General features: G+C 42.9%; 3 non-coding genes across 3 annotated transcripts; all 3 read left to right on the top strand.

Annotated features, from left to right (window-relative positions):
- Window positions 1–74, top strand: TRNAI-AAU (transfer RNA isoleucine (anticodon AAU)). The gene has a single exon. It is a non-coding gene; the product is annotated as a tRNA-Ile (tRNA).
- A 6303-nt stretch (window positions 75–6377) lies between these two features.
- TRNAQ-CUG (transfer RNA glutamine (anticodon CUG)) lies at window positions 6378–6449 on the top strand. Its single transcript has one exon. It is a non-coding gene; the product is annotated as a tRNA-Gln (tRNA).
- Window positions 6450–8837: 2388 nt separating this feature from the next.
- Window positions 8838–8919, top strand: TRNAS-GCU (transfer RNA serine (anticodon GCU)). The gene has a single exon. It is a non-coding gene; the product is annotated as a tRNA-Ser (tRNA).
- The last annotated feature ends 3927 nt before the right edge of the window (window positions 8920–12846 follow it).

The following is a 12846-nucleotide window of genomic DNA, read 5'->3' as shown; positions in this document are numbered from 1 at the left end:
GGCCGGTTAGCTCAGTTGGTTAGAGCGTGGTGCTAATAACGCCAAGGTCGCGGGTTCGATCCCCGTACGGGCCATCGACGTTTTCTTAACCTCCAAAAGGAGGTTGTTAATTATTTTCAGAGAAACCCGCTTCAACGCTCTAAGAAGTTCCAGATCCATTCCCCTCATTTTCCTATAACCCACGCATAACCCATCTCAGTTTTCGGATTGCCACAAGTTGAGCGTTTACCCAGGGCAGTGATCCTCCAGAAGCAATGCAGGGAGCCCCACAAGGGCAGAAAGCCCGAGTGGGAGCTCTGCCCAATGGGAAAAAAAAAATTGGAAAAAATTTCTGCTAACTTTTTGGAAAAAGCTTATGTGATTTTAAATTGTCTTTCCAAAGCACTTTTGCAACCAATCTCCTTTCTCAAATTATCCCGAGATACAAGTAAAGAGAAGTTAAAAGATTGTTCTTTCCCTGTCTCTGAAGATTCTTTAAGGTTTCACTGACGGTTGAGATGACCCCGTGAGGAAGCACCAGGGAAAGTGAAGGACTGGCTCAGGAGACCTCCTCTGCCTACGTGTCTGTATCACTTTGAACAAGAAACACAGAACACAGACTTTCTTTCTTTAGAACAAGAGTCCAATCTAGATTCTTGTGATCAGTAGACAGACGTGCATCTTGCATCATTGCTTCTGACTTGAAAGGACAGTTAAATATCACAGTTACCTCTGACCTTTGCAAGTAGTCTTTCATCAGCCTGGTATAGTTTCCCTGCCTGCATGAGACGATCAGTATTCAGCTCAATGGGAAGTTCTTTCCGGAGTTTCCTGTTCTCACAGCTCTCCCCTTTCTGCTACTCTGTCCTGCCAACTCCGGCTGTGTTGGTCTCCTGGACTATCAGCTCCCTCTCCTCAGCTCAGGAAGTTCCCCAGCCTCTGCCTGGGTCCCCCTTCCCTGAAATGGGCCCTAGAAACTCTCTAAAGGCAGTGCATTGGCGGCAATCCTAGTTCTCAATTTATTTTCCCCCACAATGACCTCATTTTTTTCTCTTTCACTGATTACTATCCTTCTTTACCTGATGTTTGGTGTCTTAAAAATTGTTATTTCATATATTTTGTGAGGTTTTGGTTCTTTCAGGCAGGATGGTAAGTCTGATCCCTGTTATTCCATGTTGACTGGAAACCAGTCTCCCCACTGTTTGGAGGATAAAGCAGGGGAAGTTAAGGCCTCTGCTGTTTCTGCTCCCGGTTGCAGGCATTTGAGAGCAGAGAGGGGTCCGTCGGTAAGTTCAGTGGCCTGTCTTGGGGCAATTCGCACTGCCTTTCTAGGAATCTTGGGGCCCCCTGTTGCTTGTGGCAAGAAGTCTGCACAGGTACTGGACTGGGTCTCCAGGCTTAACCCAGGTCAACCTGTCTGTAGGGTCCAGGCTACAGGCCTCAACACAGGTCAGATCATCTTCTCCACGATTTCTATGTGCCAGGGATGGTAGGGGAGAGGAGGGTGCTTGCAAGAGAGTAGGGCCTGGGACCAGGGTTCCTGAGAGGACAGTACAACCAAAAGAGGTATTCAGATCTCTGTTGGGCTGGGAGGCTGAAGGTAAGATTTTCTGATGAAGGTTATCTAAGACTTGGGGTAAGCGAGATCATATACGTTTTCTTTGTCATCACACTGCCCTTCACCTGCGGGGAATCAAAACACCTCCTTCCTCCATCAGTGCCTCGACATGGGTGAATTCTGGTTGTTCCCCTAGGAGGCCTGGCGGTGATTGTCACCTGACACAGCCTCAGAGGCTGCAAGTGGATAAATGAATGGGACCTGCCCAGCACATGAGTCCACTGGAGGGACCCTGCTCAGTCCCTGGCTTAGGCCGTCCCTGTCCCTGTCCACATCAGAGCATACAGAGAGATGGGACATGGTTGGACTTGCCTGTGGCCTGGGTGGGTCTTGAGGGAACAAGTTCTTTGCCAGTGATCTTTAAATGACCTTTCTCATAAAAGTCACATTCAACCTGTACTGTGTTGTTAGAAAGTGTAGTTTGTGTACTATTTGATTTTGAAATTCTCAGGAGAATAAGGACATCCTAGTTGACTCTATTTTGACATAGATATTTAGCTCATTAAATTAGACCTTACGGTATTTAGTATAAAAATTGATGATCTTGGTTGCCTTACAATTCTATCGAGATAAGAAACCTTATGTTCACCATTTCAAGTAGTTGATTTTCTAATTTTAAAGTATATTTGCAGAAAATTTAATGTACCATTTTTACTACAAGCTGAGAACTTCCTTACCTTCATTAAAAATTATTTCATCTATCTAATTTTGTAAATCAATGATGTATCTTTTTGGAAATAACAATAATTTTTCATTTTATTTACCTTTTTAGCTACTTTTTCTATGCAAATAACTAGTTATATTTTATTTAATGGAAGCTATATGAAGATTATTTTAGAAATAAATCTATATGAGAAATATATGAGTGGAAATAAAGAAATCATAGTCAGTAAATCACAAGGTCAGCTCACAACTATTTTTCCCAGGGGTTTGAAGCCTGGAGTTGAGTAGGATCTGCATCATCTATTTGCAGAAATGGCATCCTCAGGCGTGGTCTCGCGCACCTCTCTCCCCTGCTCTTTCACCTCACCTTGCACTTCTATCAACTAAATTCTCCACCCACCCTGCCCTTTTTCAACCTTGAACAGAAGGGGAACCCTCTTCCTGACCCACCAGCTGTTATATTCAGGCTGGAAACTCCTCAGAGGACCAGGCCTGCAGCAGGTAGGGGTGGAGTGGGGGAGGCTGCATTCAGGGATGGCAGGGAAGGACCCACAGAGAAAGACTTTCTAGCAGGTGGAGCCAGAGGGACGTCTAAGAGGAGAGCTCCACTCAGTAGGCCAGGAGGATGACAGAGCGCTGACAGCATGAATTTCGGTCTCGGGAGAGGAACCCATCAGGCGAAAACTGTAAGGAAGGGAAGGACCCATGGGGAAAGAAAATCCCTCTCAGGACTTGTCTGAAGTCAAGTTTACAGATTTTCTCCCTGCACCTCTCATGAGTGATTTTCTGTGGATGACTTTCTTCTCAGGTCCCTCAACTTCACTCTGTGCCCTAGGGAGGGACAGGGGCTCGGAGAGGGGAGTTCTGTATGTTCCACACTTGCAAGACCAAGCTTGCATTTATAAGGCATGAAAAATATTCCTTTATACAAATGAGAGAATCGTGGTCTTATGCTTCCCTCTCCCCGCCTCCTCCCAAGAGTCAAGCAGAAGCTGCTGTCCTCCCTTCTGCTGCCTGCCCTGGAGCCTGGGAGATTCTAACCGTGACTTGGAAAAGGGCTCCAGGAGGGGTTCTGTGCCTGCAGCCCCTCCACACTTCACCCCACTCTATATCCTACACAGGAGCGCCAGGCCCAATTTCCCACAACCCAGGGAAGTAAAACGTCAGCCCCAGGGCTCCCCAGCCTGTGAGTACAAAGGAGCCCCTGCCAAAGGTAATAAGGATGGGAGCCAGGGGGCAAAGGTAAGGTTAGCAGCAGGCTGTGAGGGTCAGAGAGGGCCAGCCAGAGGGCCAGCCAGGAGACCCAGGAGCCGGGTACCTGTGTGAGGAATTAGGGGTCGGCCTTGGGAGGACAGACAGCAGGTGGCAGATCTAGTGGCAGAGGGCATGGGTGTGTTCATGTGAAACTTCTTTATGAGAGAGAAAAACTGGAACCACCTGAATGTCCAACATATGAGGTCTAGTTAAATAAATTATGCTACAGTATAGAATTAAATAATTAACAGAAGGCAGACCTTTATGTATCGATGTTTGAAGTGTGTCCAGGACACATAAGTCTAAAAATTACATAACGTTAGGTTTATTGGGCTTTATTTATGTATGACTATAGTTATAGATGTGTAAATAAAGTTCTTTTCCATAGGCTTAGAGCAAGGTTAAGGGAGTATAGTCCAACCTGTTAATAAAGTGGTTGTCTCTGTGGTACTGGAGTAGGTTTGGAAGGAATTCATTCATCTTTCCTTTATTGTTTCATATTTTCTACAAAGATTATATACTATAAGAAGCCGCTAAGATGTTTACTATTTTAAAGAAAATGAATAAAAAATCGGTGAACAAAGGATTTGCATCTGGAGTTAGAGGCTGAGATGTGGGAGGAGGCAGCTGGAAGAACTCAGCATGTCTGTCCGTGAATCCTGAATGAGCGTATGGACCGCAAACTCAGGCCACAGCTCAGGTGTGATGCAGGAAGAGAGGGCAGAGAGTGAGAGCATGTGGAGAAGGCAACTCCAAGCATTTTTGCATGCATAACTGGAGTGATCATGGCGGTGTTAACATAGAGGCCACCCTGGGTTAGTCAGGGAGCATCAAACACCTCAGTTTGAGGGGCTACTGGCAGTTTGACTTATTACTTGCTGTGAGCCCCTGAACAAGTCTCTAAAAACTGTAAGTCACAGTTTTATCATTTTTAAAGTATATGTATATCACAAGTCTCTGGTCTGTAATTATTTATTACCTGAGCAAACAAAGCACTCAGGAAATTCTGGCAATTATTAACATTTTTATCCCGCAAGACTGACAGGAGGCAATCTGAGGAACTTAACTTTCCTCCCTACCCTTCCACAAAACCTGGCCTCCATCAGAGTCTGCCGGTTCAGACCCTAGACCTGGGCTCCGATGGCTCTGAGAAAGTAGCCTGACTTCTGAGCTTGGTCACACTGACTCTGAGTGTCCTGGGCTCTGTCTCTGGGCAGGAGGAGTGTGCCCCAGAGCTAAGGGAGAAGGACAATCTAAGGTGATTGTGAGGAGAGTAGACATCAAGGTCACAAACTTGTTCCTCTCAACACATTGTTAATAAAGTCATTGGGTTTGCAGTGTAAAAACATCCCATTCTGGGCATTTGTGGTAAAAATGTGTAAAAAGGAGTTCTTAAATCTTCATGCTTTTCCCTATGTTTAAAAAATATTATTAATATTGATGACACTTTTAACAGAAATTAAGACATAAGTAATTCTCCAAGCCTAGACACAGAAATACTTATTTCCAACAATATTTCTCGAAGTCCAACAAGGGAGACCACGTCACATAGTAATTGTTAGCTCTTCGCGTTCTTAGTTCGCTCTGGAGCCAGACAACCTGGTTTGGATGCCCAGCTATGCCATTTCCTGGATAGAGGCAATGTTTCTTCATCCCTAAAATGTACAAGGCCATGATGATGATGATGATGTTTACTTGTCGGGATTTTGTAGAATTCAATGAGAAAGTATGTAAGGCTCTTGAACGGCACCTGGCTGTGTTTGCGCTTTACCGTCGGTGCCCAAGAGGGGGCGCGCAGGCCTCGACTCCTGGCCTCAGGTGCTTAAAATCAGAAGACTTCAAATCCCACTAGGTCCGCTCTCATTGAGCTAGAATGCAACCCAAGTAAACGACTTTGAGGACAGCTATGTATTGTTATACCACCAAAGAAATTGCTCAAGATTCCTAATTAAACTTGTACGGAGAACCTTCGCGCTCTGAGCCAGTTAACGGTCAGCAGAAGAAGTTTACGAAGATGCTGAAACAGGACCCTCAATGAAAGTCATCCCAGGAACAGAAATTCGTTTTGTGGATTTTCACAGTATGGTCCTGTGTGTGCCAGAAAGGGCTATGCGAGGCAGGGGCGGGGAATCTTTCTGAGTCCGTTTGGGGGTCTTTCCTGCTCGTATTTCCGGTTGGTGAGGGCAGAGTAGGAGGACGGCGGGCTGCGCTCTGTCCTTCTCCCTCCTTTTCGCCCCCGGAGTTGCGCTCTCAGGGCTTCTGGGATCCTCCTCCAGGCCCGTCATTCAAGCACACTGATTTCGATTTTTCCCTAAACGCCGACGTCTCTCCTGGGACCGGTAAAATCTTTCCTCAACGCGTCCGCAAAAGCGCCAGATATCACACTAGTTAAAGATGATTTTCGAGAAAGATAATAAGACCTGAGAACGAAGCAGAGTGAAGGATCTCAGGTCTCTGCCTCGGGTTCCTCACCCGTAAAACAGCGATAACGGTCCCCGTCTCACAGGATAGTTGTGAGCCTTAGGTGAGCTAACAAAACACCTGTCACAAAGCCATAAACACCGTAAGGGCGCAGTCTTGTTCAAGGACTCCGCTGTTTTCCAGTGTAGAAATAGAGGCCCCGGGTCACAAGGTTCCGGAACCACTTGGGAGGAAATGCGGGGGAGGATTCCTGACGTTTGGAAGTCGGCGTTTTCCATTAAAACTCTGGTGTAAAAGGTGTTGTGTGCTGGCGTGTAACAGGTAACCATCCATGATTTAAATCCAGAGGAGGAAAAACCAAATGTACTGACCTTTCAAATAACCACATTTAAGGAAGAAGAACTAGGTCATCTCAGTCTTCAGAAAACTTTATAAACAGCTGGGCCCCATGGTGTAATGGTTAGCACTCTGGACTCTGAATCCAGCGATCCGAGTTCAAATCTCGGTGGGACCTAGTTTTCTCTTTCTTTTTCTTATTCGGTCCCCATCACCTCTCTGCAACCCATTGTCTTGTTCTACAAATCTCTGCGCCCGATTTTATTCCTGATAGTCCCAAGTCAAATCTGCTGAACCCAGCCTCAGCAGTCACCAGCCAAAGGACAACTTAATGCTTGCTGTACACCACTTACTTCTTGAGGGAAAAAAAGAGAAATCTCGAAAGGAAATGCACAAGGAAGTCGCCTGAGCCTTCCTGGAGCTGGAAATCTCTAGAGAAGAGCGGCAGGTGAGAAGAGCGAGAGGAAATGCGGCGGTAGTCGTGGGCAGAGAAATTTAGAAACGGATTTACTCCCAGGCAATGGGTCTGAGAGAGTCGACGGAGGCCGAGAGAAAACTGTTCGCGGACAAGACACAAGGGGATCGCAGCCCAAATTCAGAGGTCTGGGTCGATTGACCAGGGGACGGGAAGCTATAACTGGCTATAGTCAATAGTCAGTGGACACGCTGCTTCGAGTTTGCACGAGGAAGCTTTTCTTGTTCGGAGAAGCGGGGAAATGAGCCGATTAACAGACTTCCTTTCGGAGGACAGACGTGTTGACTCCACGCCGCCGCGACCTTTCCCAACGAGGGGTCCGGGGGACTTTGCTGGGCGCGGGGCTCCTCGGCTCTCTCTGCAGTTGCTCGGCTCCCGCAGAGCTGGGACCCTCTTCTGCAGATTGCGGAAGCGCAGTCGCCCCAGGAATTGCTGGGGCCGTTTAGTTTTGGAGAGAGGCCCGGAGGGAAGACGGGAGCGGCGGGAAAGGCGAGAAGAGAGGAAATGCGGACAGGAAAAGTCAGCTCTAGCGTTCAGGAAGATGAGATGAGCGAGGGCGTCGGGCAGCGGAGCAACTTGGCAGCAACGTTGCGAGGCCGGAGATCGCGAGACCCACCAGGAAAAAGCGAAACTTTCCTAAACTGTGCCTTCCTGACCACGCCCCCGCTCCTCATGGATGTGAACGATCTCTACTTTTACACTCCCTTGCAAATGATGCTGTTCTATTACTTTTTATACAACATTTTAACTGTGGCTACGTTACCTCAGGGGTAAAAATATTCCCTGCCGACAAGCAAGAACAATTGGAAATATTGGTGTCTCTGAAGTCTCACCCCTAAACAAGACACGGCTCCGCCTCAGTTGTGTATTTTACGCGATTTCATGGAGGAGGAGTTGACAAATTCTTCGTCTACTCTCGACTAACAACATTACACTCTTAAAGAAAGGGAACATACGCATATCATGGAAAGTTAGTGCTTTAATTTTTTTTACGATTATTCAGACGAGAAAATTATTCCTATTGACTTTTGTCAAAGAAAATAGATATCCATATTTTGTAAAACTATATTTTTACGTGGTTGCACGTCCCCTGGTAGCTATCATTTTTATTTGTTTATTACATTTAGTGGAAATGTATTGAAGATTCTACTTTAAAAAATGCAACTTAAATATAAAAGCACCTTTTGTAAGCCCCACACTTATTCAAAACCACAAACTAGTGGTCTTTTTGCTATTCATTTCCACCGAATTCTTCTTATTCCAGTCATAAGAAATTTTCATCCCCAGACACATGAATTAATGGGAACAAATATCCCCAGCCCTTTCACTAAAAGATGCATTTCCAATGCAGTTCTACTTTACATATATAATAAATGTTATCAAAACTATCTATTTATATCTTTTATTGTATGCTACTTTAAATGTGAAGGTAATTCAAGTCAGAAGTAAAACTCCTAAGCAGAGATTTATAGTCACTGGAAATAACTAAAAATTAAATTTCAATTTATATAAGTATTTTCTGTTACAGAGTGGCATCATAGGGTCTTTGAGAACAAAAATACACACTATTAGGATAAAATTCTGTGGCAGAAATGAAATGAAAATATGTTTGCAAGAGAAAACATATTCTCAAAAAAGTTTCAACTGTAATGGCTTAGTAAAAAGGACTGTAAGGAAAAAAGGGGGTGAGGGTGGGGGAAGAGGATGTATGGCCTAAGTTGAGATCTGATGAATGAGTAGAGAACCAAGGCAGGTGAAGTGAGGGCAGAGCAAGAAGACTAAAGCATGTCGAGGGTGGGAAAAGAGGAGATTATGGAGCCTGGGGAGAATAGAAAGAATTTCATCGTGACTGAAAGGCAAGTGTGAGTACTGAGGAAGGATGACAATAGAGGCTGGAGACGCTGGCAGGTTAGGAAAAGATTGTCAATGTGTGAAATACTCCCTTGAGAAAAGTGGGAAGAACTGGTTCTGTGTGAAAATTCTTTAAGATGACTGCAGTTTGAAGAACAGTACTACACATGAGGATCAAACTGCAAGTGTTTTCCAAAAGGAAGACTTAAATGAGTATTCAAGAGACACACACTCCCGTGGGACGAGGTGGCCGAGTGGTTAAGGTGATGGACTGCTAATCCATTGTGCTCTGCACGCGTGGGTTCGAATCCCATCCTCGTCGACCCCTACTCTCAGCTTACACGAGTTGAGACACATATTTTCTGCTCCTGATTTCTGAGTTGATTGCTCAAAGAAAAGTACAAACTTTCCTGCTTCGCTTCCTCCCTCCTCCCTCTGCCCCCAATCGGGTAGTTTCCTTTCCTTCTCAGATATTCTAGTGTTCTTGCATGTCTGGCTGAGTGTAATACACTCTACTCTTAGAACACCACTTACTGCTTGTTCTTGTAACTTACCAAACATCAGGCACATGGATGTGCCGTGACCTTGTCCTGGGGACTCTTTGGAAAGGTGTCCCCATGGCGCAATCCCTCGTCACAATCACATCGAGGCTCAAATCGCAGAGCCAGAGGAGCCCAGGCTTCAGTCAGAACCCTGGCTACCCGCTCCTCTGAACAACTGACAGAAGTTTGCATATCACCTTCTTCATTTCTTCAAGTCAGAGTAATCCCTACCTTTCTTTGCTTATTGTTACAATGAAGCGCTTTGGAACCTCCTGTCTTCGATTTGCTTCAAAATGCTAGTTGGTGATTAGCGAATAGTAGAAGAAACAACACTGACAAAACATCGCTAATTGTTTAAGCTGGTTGGTAGGAACTTGAGTGTTCATTATACCATTCTTCTTAGTTTTTCAAATTTCCATTAAAAGGGTCTTAAACTTTTTATTTGGAAATAACTTCAAACTTATAAAAAGGACAATAGTACAAAGACCACCCATATGCTTTTTATTGGGATTCACCTATTAACATTTTATACCATTCCATCTCTCTCTCCCATCTCAATCTCTATCTCTATCTCTGTATTTCTCTATTTTTCTCAGACCTATTTAAGAGTAAGTTGTATGTATCATGGCCCTTTGTTCTTAAATATTTAAGTGGATATTTCCTCAGAATAAAGATATTCTTTACACGTAACAACAGTATAATTATCGGTTCAGTATATTTAACATTGATATTGTTTTTAAAATAATTTTCAATTTTGTCAATTGACCCAATAATGCCCTTTGTAGCATTTTTTCCCTCCAGTACAGGATTCCATCTAGGATTAGATATTGCATAGCCCCTTAGTCTCCTTTAATCTAGAACAACTCTACTGCCTCTCTTTGTATCTTAAGATATTGACATTTTTGAAGAATACAGTAAGCACTCATATTTTTTCAAAAATAGAAGACTCCTTATTTGGGCTTTTGGTGATTTTTTTCCTCATAATTACATTCAGGTTATGCATCCCCAGCCAGAACACCATGTAAGTGATATGTCCTTCTCCAGGGTATCAAATCTGGAGGCATGCAATGTCCATTGCTTCTCATTAATGGGGTTAATTCTGATCACACAGTTAAGGTGATACATAGTATACTTTCCCCCCTTGCAACTAATAAGCAATCTGAAGGAGACATCTTAAGACCATGCAAATATCTTGCTCCCCATCAAAATTACCCCTCAGATTTAGCATCTATTGAGGATTCTTACCTGAACCAATCTTTATTATGATAGCTGCAAAATTATATTTCAACTCCAGCATTCTCTTCACGTTTACCAATCTGCACTTTGGCGTTCTATTGCAAATAAGAGTTCTCCCTCAACCTCCACTTATTTATGTATTTATTCTCAGTATGGGCTGGTGAAATCCTGTTTTTTCTGGTGGTTTACAATCATTATTGCCTTTAACTATTTTGGTACTCAAATTAACCCAGTTTTGGTCAGTGGTAGGCCCTTCAAGCTGATTACTGTGTCCTTCTGACAGTCTATGATCATGTTTTTGAGGACTTTCTTAATATCTGGCATAATAAGTTGTTCCAGGCTCGACTTGCATTGACTCTGTCCCAGTCCTAAAGTCAGTTATTTCTTAGAGGTGCCCTTTTAGTGAGGAATAGTGTTAGAGACCAATATCCAGGGTCTGGGTGTGCTTATCGCTTCTGGGGTGTCCTTGCTTCTAGGACCTTTTAGCAAAAATATCTAAGAAATGTATGCATTTGCATACACATGCATAATAAATGTATAGACACATGCAAACATATATATGTGTGTATGCATATGCCCATACATATGCATATTTTAGTAATCATGAGTTCACACTGATATCTCCAATTCTAGTCCATTCCCACAGGATTCTTTTTTATCTTCCCTCCACCTCATATTCGGATGTTCCTTTTTCTACAATGAGAACACTGGTTGAAGTGACACCAGCACATTTATTCATGAACTCTATCCTATAATACACCTATAATAGCTTCAAAATTGCTTTGTCCATGTGATAACAGAAAAGAAAACAATTAGAAAGAATCCAGGATTTGTTTGTATTTCTCTCCCTGCCTCAGTTTCCATGATAATAAATAACTTCGTTGGTACTTTCTTTTTTACCCTTATGTATGGTATGGTGTTCACTGCAAACACAACTGGATTCATTTCTTTCACTTTGCCTTCTGTTTTAGGGTATTTTTACACCTTCTTATAATAAAAAAAAAAAAAAAACGATGCTCAGGGAAGTGTCACTCCATCCCACATCCCTTCCACTCCATCTTCCCCATGACCACGACCCTTTTAGGTAATCAATTTCAGTGTTTTCTGATTTATCTTTCTATGTATATATATACGATATATAATCTTTTGCACTTTACTTTTTCTGTATTTAATGTCTCCTGATAATTACTCCATATCAGTTAATGGACATCTTTTTTATTCATTCTCCTTTGTAGTACTCCATTGTGTACATGTACCAAAGCTATCCATCCAATCTCCTAATCCTGGATACTTAAAGTTAGTCAAAATGCTTTTGGGGGGTAAGTAGGCAAAATAAGTTGAAGACTGTTAGTTTAGGGGACCTTTAAATAAGAACATCTTCAAAGCAACAAAGTAAAGGAACAACACAGGTCTCTCCCCTGTCACCTTATTTCTACTTTTCCTTTTGATTTTTTAAAATTCTCATTATTTAAGGTGCTTCTTGTTTAGAGGAATCTATATTTTCTTGTCATAATGTAGGGACTCACTAGAGAACACTTTAATTAAACAATTTTTTGCAAATATCCTAAGACTTCTGTGTTTTGTTTTGCAGTGTTTTTCCCTGAGTTTGCCCATGGGATCTTGATGCACAAACTTTTTTATTTTAATGTATTCCTTCCATTTTTCTCACCATTTCACATTTTTGCCTCTGTTTTTCGCATGAAGTCCATAAAATGGTGTCTTCATGATTACTGCAACATGTATTGCTTTAGAGAAGGATTCTCAGAACATTCCCATTACCTTGATCTAAATTTGATAAATCATGCATAGGAGTGAATAAAGAAGTGACAATGAGCAGGAGACTCATGCCCAAGTAAAAATGCAATATAATCATTGGGCAGAAATCAATAAATATGTCTTTCTTTCAAGTGTAAAGAAAATATAAAACCATAACCAGAGACAAGTGTGTATTTCATTCGCTGGAAGACATAACACTGATCATTTGGAAGTTAACGGTAAATTTGTCACCTCTTCCTGAGTAAGAAGGGAGAGAGATTTGTCTCTTTTTTGAAATGAGTGAGAAGGGTGGGTTTTCCAAAAACAGGAAAAGCAGATGCTTAACAATTATTAGAGATTAGGTGATGGGTGGCAATACATTTTAGGAGTGGTCAAACAAGGACGCACAGCTGCAAATTGACTTTCTTCCCACTATCTTCTACCTGCAATGCTGGAGAAAGAATCTCTGTGTTATAAAAGCAACCATAGCAGAGGATGGTTTCGATCCATCGACCTCTGGGTTATGGGCCCAGCACGCTCCCGCTGCGCCACTCTGCTTGTTGGTTTTCCTGTCCTACTGTTTCCTTTAATTGTAGTATCATCAGCTATCTCACATTTCCTTATATAGATAAATTGTGGTTTGTTTACGAAACGGAATCCTATTTAACAGTAAGAAGAATGACCTCTGTGAATTATCATACATGTAATGACACAAA

The sequence above is a fragment of the Equus quagga genome, chromosome 15, assembly GCF_021613505.1.
Source record: "Equus quagga isolate Etosha38 chromosome 15, UCLA_HA_Equagga_1.0, whole genome shotgun sequence".
NCBI classification, from domain to species: Eukaryota; Metazoa; Chordata; class Mammalia; order Perissodactyla; family Equidae; genus Equus; species Equus quagga.
Note: the sequence above shows the minus strand (reverse complement) of the source record. Positions and strands in the feature narration are given on the sequence as shown.